We start from the raw sequence: 8,302 nt of genomic DNA, 5'->3' as shown, positions 1-8,302 counted from the left end.
TGTGAGATGCTTTTTAATACAAAAACTCTTTTCAAGTGTGGTGACTTGGGGGTGCTATCTCACAAGTTTGTGCAATGCACATTAATTAATACACTGTCACTTTTAAAACTAGGCCAGAGAACTTTAAGAAGTGGTAGTGTTAATAGGGCTCATTTGACTAGTGCAAGATTGTATATAATTGGAAGACAGCCCCCCAAACAGTGAGCAATGTGGTCTGTTTCATTGTTGCCTCTATCAAAGTAACTCTATTGTTGTGAAAGTGTTGTTACCTGTTTCCCTTGTCCACCTGTCTTATTTAATGGTTAGTGGTAGAGGTGGCAGTTATATTCCCAAGGGAAAACAATCTCTTCCTTTTTCTTCTGGCTATGCCCATTTCCTGCTGCTTCTGAGCTGGACAGGGCAGCAGTTCTCAGCAAGGTCTCTCTGCTGAGAATGACTGGCATCACACAGATAAGGGATAGGTTCAGCGTAGTCTCTTTGAGCACCGGGGTATTACAAGAGTGAAAGGTAATGGAGCCTGTTCTCAGTCTGTTAATCTGCTGATATTGCTTTTTGCTTATTGGAAACTCAGTTGAGTTTCTTTCTGCCAAGGAATTCAGGGTCATATTAATTTCTCCAATAACTATTTGAAGCAGGTGTTAATGAAAGTAAAAAGGTTTCTCCATACAACACAATTTCTTTCCTCCTGTTCTATCACCGATAAATTGCTGAGGCACAATTTCACATCATAGCGGGGAATAATATTATTCTAGTGTGACTTAAAAAGGGGGCTTGGGTGAGTACTCGTCAATCACAGGACTGCGCTTCCTCCCTCCAGGTGAGTCGCTTGTGCGCTCAGTCTCCTACTGGGCCTCAACCTCTCTTAACTGTAACGTACACAGCTCCAACCAAGCCTCTCACCTTTCTCACTGAAAGCATTCTTGGATTGTTCTCTTTGACTTCTGGCTCAGTGACCGTTCTTAATCTTCGGTCCAGGCGTCTCCTGAACTTTCTGTCCTCTTAGCTTCCCCAACATTGTCCCAGTCTTTCTTTTCCTGTTTTCCTCCATACACCTACTAAATCAAGCGTCTTTTCTTCTCCTTTGATCTCTCTTTCTACCATTCCTCCCTTGATTGTTTTTCATTCTTTCTCATTATTTCATTTTCGAGCTCACGGCAGATAACTCCCAAACCTAGGTCAGTTAACCGGACACACTTTCCACTTGTCCTTTTATGTGTAGGACACTTCACGTATCTATGCTCTGTCAACCTATAAACTATGCAGTCAGCATCCTCCCAGTCCTTCTGGGCTTGACACATCCAAGTAGCCTTTGAAAACTTCTTTATCAACAATCAATAACTTTCCAAGTTCTAAGGTTTTTATCTTTACAGGGTTGCTTGGATTCTCCTTCCACATTTCATTTCCATGGCCCACATCAGCCAGCACAAACTCTGTTCTGTTATTTTTCCTGGATTATTATCCTAATATCTTAAAAATTATTCTTATGCAGACATTATTTCATCTTTTCTTCATCTCAACTCTACTTACATTATTCCCTGGTTGATTGTTTTAAATAGAAGCTCAGATGATTTTACTCACTCAGATGTTCAAAAACTGTCAATGACTCTCCAGTGCCACAGAATTCTGTATTTCCAAGTTTTGCTCCTGCTAAGCCAAATTTAACAAAAATTGTACTGGTTAAATGTGTGCTAGGCCCATTAAAATGGGAAATTTTTTTATAAGTATAGAGACTTTTAAGAAAATACAGCTTATACAATGACAACTATAATATTGTATCAGGATAGCCGATAATATCAAAGTTTTAAGGGAATTTGATTTCAATGACTTAATTAATGCATAATTGATACAACAATCTGAGCAAATTTGTGTCCAATCTGATAAATTTTGACATATGTCTATACTAATGAAAGGATTAGCAATGAAAGGATTTCCAAATTTTTAAATGAACGTATACTTTCATTTCTCCTCTATAAACCTCTGAGAGTTTATGGCTGGATTATACAGCAGTAATGTTTAACCGTTTAACAAATTGCTAAACTTTTTCCCAAAGAGGTTGTAGAATTTTCCTCATCAGTATTGTAGGAAAGTTCTTACTGATAAGTGATCTGGTCCTTTTTTTTTTATCTTAGCCATTATAATTTGTATGTTTTAATTTGCATTTCCCTAATGACTACTGATGTTGAGCCCTTCACGTGGCTATTAGTTATCCATTTATCTTGTTTGGTAAAGTGTCTGTTCAAAATGTATTTTAAAACAAAAATGAATTATACTTGCTATGTACTTTCAAAAAATATATAAAAACCTTTCCATTTTGATTTTGAGTAAGAGTTCTTTTTAATTGTCTGTGTTTTCTTCCTAATAATTGTTGAAATAATAGCTAAAAATAAGGTCTCTATGTTGGAGAATCTTTTGTAAGCCCAAGGAAACTCTTTTTGCAACATTGTACATCCAGGAAAATACATTATGAGTCCAACCTAAGGATTCTGTCTTATTCCCATGGTCCCTCTATAATCTCTTAAGTCAGGGAATTTTAAGACTTGCTATGTGCTTTCCCAGTGGTAGATGAGATGGGTGTCATGGTGTACAGCGATATTAAACGTGGATAAATCTCACTGTGCTAACAGTATTTCGTTTTGATTTCTCTTTAGATTAATCTAGTTATGTCAAGGAAAAAGTTGTAATTTGGTCATCACATTTGTGTGCCAGCTCTGTAACAAGGGCTAATCACATTTCTCAACAAAAAGGAAGCAGTCCTCAGACTCAGAACCTTTAGTGGCTGAGGACACCCGACTGGCAGTGTTTGTTTATATTTTTCATTGTATTTACTATTATAGTAACATAAATTTTCAATCAGTTCATCAATGGTAGTGATAGAAAATTGTATTAAAATATGTTTTGAGTTAAAGGAAGTGAGTTTATCTGTAGAAAAAATATGTAAGTAATAGTTCATGTGTTTTCAAATTTGTCAAATGTCTTTAACATATAATACGAAAATGACAGCATTTGGGAAAAATTATTTAATGTATAACCCAGTTATTTTAAAACTAAACTTCATGGAAGACTAGGGTTTACAAGGAGGTACATCTACTGTTGTGTTGGGGACGAGAGAGTGTGTCTGCAAGGACAGGGTGAGCAGAGAAGTTTAGAGAGTCCAGCCCTGCCTTTAACCAGAGAAACTCAAAGAAACTTAAAAAAATGTCAAGAAGGCTCGGCACCTATAGCCCAAGCAGCTAGGGAGCCAGTCACATATACCAGAACTGGCGTGTTCAAACCCAGCCCAGGCCTGCCAAACAACAATGCCAACTACAACCAAAAAATAGTCGGGTGTTGTGGTGGGTGCCTGAAGTCCCAGCTACTTGGGAGGCTGAGGCAAGAGAATTGCTTAAGCCCAGGAGTTGGAGGTTGCTGTGAGCTGTGATGCCACAGCACTCTACCCAGGGTGACAGTATCTAAAAAAAAAATAAAAGTCAAGAAGACAATAATCATCCATATTCATGTATACTATTATTTCTTTTTACTACAATATCCATTATTTTTCTAAGTTCAGGCACATTATTTTTTAAATTGGAGTGTCATAATTTTATATACTTAAAGAAAAACTAGAATGACATGCTTGTTTTCTGTCATTAAATGTTTTTTAAAAGTTGATTTGTGCACTGCACAATATTTATTTATGCTCTAAAACTTAATTTTACTTTTATAAAATGAAAGTTGGACTAGATGACATCTGGAATAACTTCCTAGTCTAACGTTCATTCTGGTACGTGAACCAGCTAAACATTCCTGAATTACTTAAGTAATTAAGTTCCTGCTCTATTCATGCTGAAAGACGCTATATGAAACTTCCCATGTAAGAAGACGCTCCTTGGCACAGAAACTACAGCCATTTGGAACATAGTCTATGTTTCTGCAATTCGAGTTTTCATCTGAAAACTTTTCATATGTTTCTATGACCACAGGGTCTTATTTCGTATGGAATGCTTCTAACTAGTTACTTTACCTCAGCTTTGCCCGCTCTGGGGGATGACTGGATGCCTGCCAAAGGCACCACCCAGGGTTTCAAAACTGGATTTCACTTATGTCATCTAGCTTGTGCATTAAGTTAGACAGTCCAAAACTTAATCTTTAGAGTTTTCTTGTTCATTTGCTTTTGAGACAGTCTCACTTCATCACGCTCTGTGGAGTGCTATGGCATCATAGCTCACAGCAACATCAAATTCTTGGACACTTGGGCGCAAGTGGGCCTCTTGCCTTGGCCTGGGATTACAGGCACCTGCCACAACAACCAGCTATTTTTTTTTAGAGACAGGATCTCACTCTTGCTCAGACTGGTCTGGAACTCCTGAGCTCAGGCAATCCACCCATCTCAGCCTCCCAGAGGGCTGGGATTACAGGTGTGAGCCGCTGCACCCAGCTCAAAACATAGTCTTTGAATTTGATGAGTCTCTATTATGCCATTGTTTAATATGTAATAACAGGTAAAGAAACAAAATTTCTCTTTATTTATACATATAGATGAAGTAACAAGAAAAGTTCACAGTAATTATAGTCTGTTCTTTGCTGAAAGCTGTGTGTGACTATATCCTATTCCACTTTTCTTTAGTTGGGGTTTGAGGGAGGGTGTCTTCATATGTCTTTATATCTGTAGGGCCTTTAGGACCCAGCTGACAGGTAATTCATTAATTTTATCTTATAAAGTGCCCATTTAAAGGTAAATAGAATATGTTTCCTCTCCTTAACCATCTCAGCCTGATAGGGGAGAGAGAGCCGGAGAGAGAAGCTGTGGCTATGGTGCTTTGACAACAGAACGTCCAAAGTGGTGATTTGAAAACACACGTACACTCTTTTTACCAAGGGGATCATCTCTGAAGAACTGCCAAGAGATGCTCTATTAAGTTGCATAGTGTTCCCCCAAATGTATGCCCTTCCTGGAACCTCAGAGTGTGATCTTACTTGAAAATAGAGAAGTCATAGACATGTTTAGCTGGGAAGAGGTCGTAATGGAGTAGGTTGGCCCTTATCCAGTAAGACTGGTGCCCTTATGAGATGAAGAGACACAGAAACAGAGGCACTCAGAAGAATATGGCCATGTGACAACAGACACGAAGATTGAGGGACACACCTACAAGCTAAGAGATGCAAGGATCAGAGGCCAACATGAGAAGCTGACCGAGTCAAGGGGGGAATCTCCCCTGCTGGTTTTAGAAGGAGCACGGCTCTGTCAACACCTCGATTTCAGACTTCTAGCCTCCAGAATGGTGAGACAATATATTTTTGTTGTTTTAAACAGCAGTTTGATGTAGTTTGTTACAACAGCTGTAGGAAATTAATACAGACACCTAAGAGCTCATTAAGTGGATTGAGGGGAAATATTTTCCAAATGAAGGTAACAGTATGTTCAAAGCCATGGACAAGCAGAAGAATATTCAGAAGAGTCCCATCAACATAAGTGAATTGCTCAAATCCAACGTGATCTGTGTAGTTCAAATACTATACAGCACACAGACAGTGTGTGATGGTCCCCATTATCCCACACAAAGACGAGATGCCTTAGAAGGAAAAGAGAAAAGAGACACAAGTCTTTTTCTCCTCGGCCACACTCAGTGCACCACTCATTCTCTGTCACCTCACTGCCCTTCTCTTGGGCCTTTTTAATCACTGAATATTTTTCCAATTAGAGGGTTAGTGCAGCTGTTACATGTACTATAAAATAAAAACAAAAACATGAGTCAAACACTTCGTCTGGAGCGTGATGAAAGAAGTAGCTATCTGCTCCAATACAGGACAGAATTCTGGATATGTTTTAATTACTGAGAGGTCTTTTACAGTTTTCCAATTTAGCACCTTTCTAACGGGGTTCCGAGGGTTATTTTGGCTCTACAGGACTTTTATCTACCTGCTGACTTGAGGATTAGCTCCTTAGTAAAATTCAATTTCAATGTGAGGGTTTATATGATGGCCAATTTTTCTGTTTCTGTAGGACTCAAAATTGGAGAGTAAAGTGTTGCTGTTCAATAGGTAGACAATTTTAATTTTCTTCTCTACCAGTTCAATGAAATTTTTGAGAAAGTTGAAAGTGCTATTGTTCACCATTTATGCATAATCCTTTTCAGTATAAGGAAAACTACCGCAGTATCAATAAGCTTTGTGTTCATTCTCTCATATACATATACAATTATGTGTGGCAATAGGTATCCTTGGGGATACCACAGGTAGGGTTCCAGACCACAGAAATAAATCAATTATAGCCATAAAGTAAGTCACACAATTTTACTTTTTTGGTTCCTCAGTACTTACTATACTGTAGTCTATTAATTTTCCAGTAGCACTGGATGTGGTGATCAATTAATACATTAATTAGATGTATTAATATACATTGAAAAAACAATGTATATACCTTCATTAAAAAGCACTTTTTATTGTTAAAAAATGTGGACACAGGAACATGACATGAACCCGTGCTGCTGGGGAAATGGCACCCACAAACTAGCTCAATACAGGGTTGTCATAAACTTCGATTTGTAAAAAATGCAAAATCTGTGACGTTTATAAAGCAGACTGCAATAAAATGAGGTCTGCCCATACATAGGTACAGACATACAGTAGAGAAGAGTTATCAGAGAATTTTCTACAGTTCATAGAATTAATAATGGGAAAATATAAGAAATGTATTCAGACATGTTAACTCCAAGTTCATATGTAACTCCTGTTGAATATGATGACTCTTCTGTATGTACATAACTGTTTAGCACAAAGGTTCTCCGCTGTCTCATTCTGTTACCCTGGGTAGAGAGCCAAGTTGTCATCACAGCTCACAGCAACCTCAAACTCTTGGGCTCAAGTGATCCTCTTGCTTTAGGTTCTCAAGTAGCTGGGACTACTGGTGCATACCACAGGTCTGGCTAAATGTTCTATTTTTAATATAGGTAGTGTCTCACTCTTGCTCAGGCTAGTCTCAAACTCCCGAGTGCAAGAAATCCACCCACCTTGGCCTCCCAGAGTACAAGGGGCAATTATTCAGTATCTGGAGACATTTTGGTCTGTCACGTTGACAGGGTACTACTGGCCTCTAGGAGACAGAGGCCAAGATGCTTGTGAACATCCTACAATATACAGCACAGGTCCTTAGTAAAGAGTTGTCCAGCCCAAATATAAATAGAGCCATGGTTGAGAAATTGCAGTCTGGCATAATGACTAATAACTAATACTCTTCATTGAATATTTACTGTATGCCAAGCACTGTGCTAAATAAATCAATCCTAGGAAATATTTTTCTTTACTCTTGATATATTCCTAATTAAGTATGTCATGTTATATTTTCATCTTACAAAACAGGAAAACTAAATATTGGGCAGATTAATTTGACCCAGCAAGTGACAGGGCTAGAATTTAAGCACAGGTGTTTTTGTTGCTAATGGCTATACTTTTAACCACCACATCCTGACTATCTGACAAAAAGCAGGCCATTGTATGACAAACTGTGATTCTAAAGTATTTTCTATTAAAGATTATTTTATACTTGACTTGCCTTTGTCTGTCAATGACTGTATTGTTCTTAAGACAATGACATGGTGAAAAGCTTGCTAAGATCAGTTGGCATAACAAAATTATTCATATAATGAACAAAGGATCACTTTATACTGCCTGAAAAGTAAATACTGTATTTCTGCCTGAATCTTACCTTGGCACTATGGTTTGAATGTATCCTCAAAGTTCATGTAGTAGAGGCTTAATCTCCACTGTAACAGCGTGGAGAGGTGGGAGTTTTGAAGGTGTGATTAGGCCACAGGGGCTCTGCCTCCGTGAATGGATTAGTGCTGTTACTGTGAGGGTAGGTCCCTTATGAAAGGAGAAGTTTAGCCTTTCTCTCTCTCTCTCTTTGACTTTTCAACACATTATGAGGCAGCACAAAAGGCCCTGGCCAAATTCTAGCAGCTGGGTCTTTGGCTTCCCATCCCCCAGATGTGTGAGGAAATAAATCTCTGTTCCTTATAAATTATCCAGTCTGTTCCATTATAGCAACACAAAATGTGCTAGGACACTTGGAGAACTAGAAATGCAATTTGAAAATTCTTTGACCTTTTTTAAGCTAAAATTGACAGGGTAGTTCAGTGATTGCTTTGCCAGAAAGTTTTATCCAGCCTTATTGTAGTTAATAAATGTGTGTGGGGTGTGTGTGTGTATGACGAAGAGACTTTAGCCATTATATATTGTATAGTATTGAATATATAGATATATGATGAAGAGACTTTAGGAGCTTGAAGAAGAGAAATGTTTATCAGTAACAGGAGACTATATGAAA

The sequence above is a fragment of the Otolemur garnettii genome, unplaced genomic scaffold, assembly GCF_000181295.1.
Source record: "Otolemur garnettii isolate 467f Iridium unplaced genomic scaffold, OtoGar3 scaffold00076, whole genome shotgun sequence".
NCBI classification, from domain to species: domain Eukaryota; kingdom Metazoa; phylum Chordata; class Mammalia; order Primates; family Galagidae; genus Otolemur; species Otolemur garnettii.
This window is presented reverse-complemented; position numbering follows the sequence as displayed.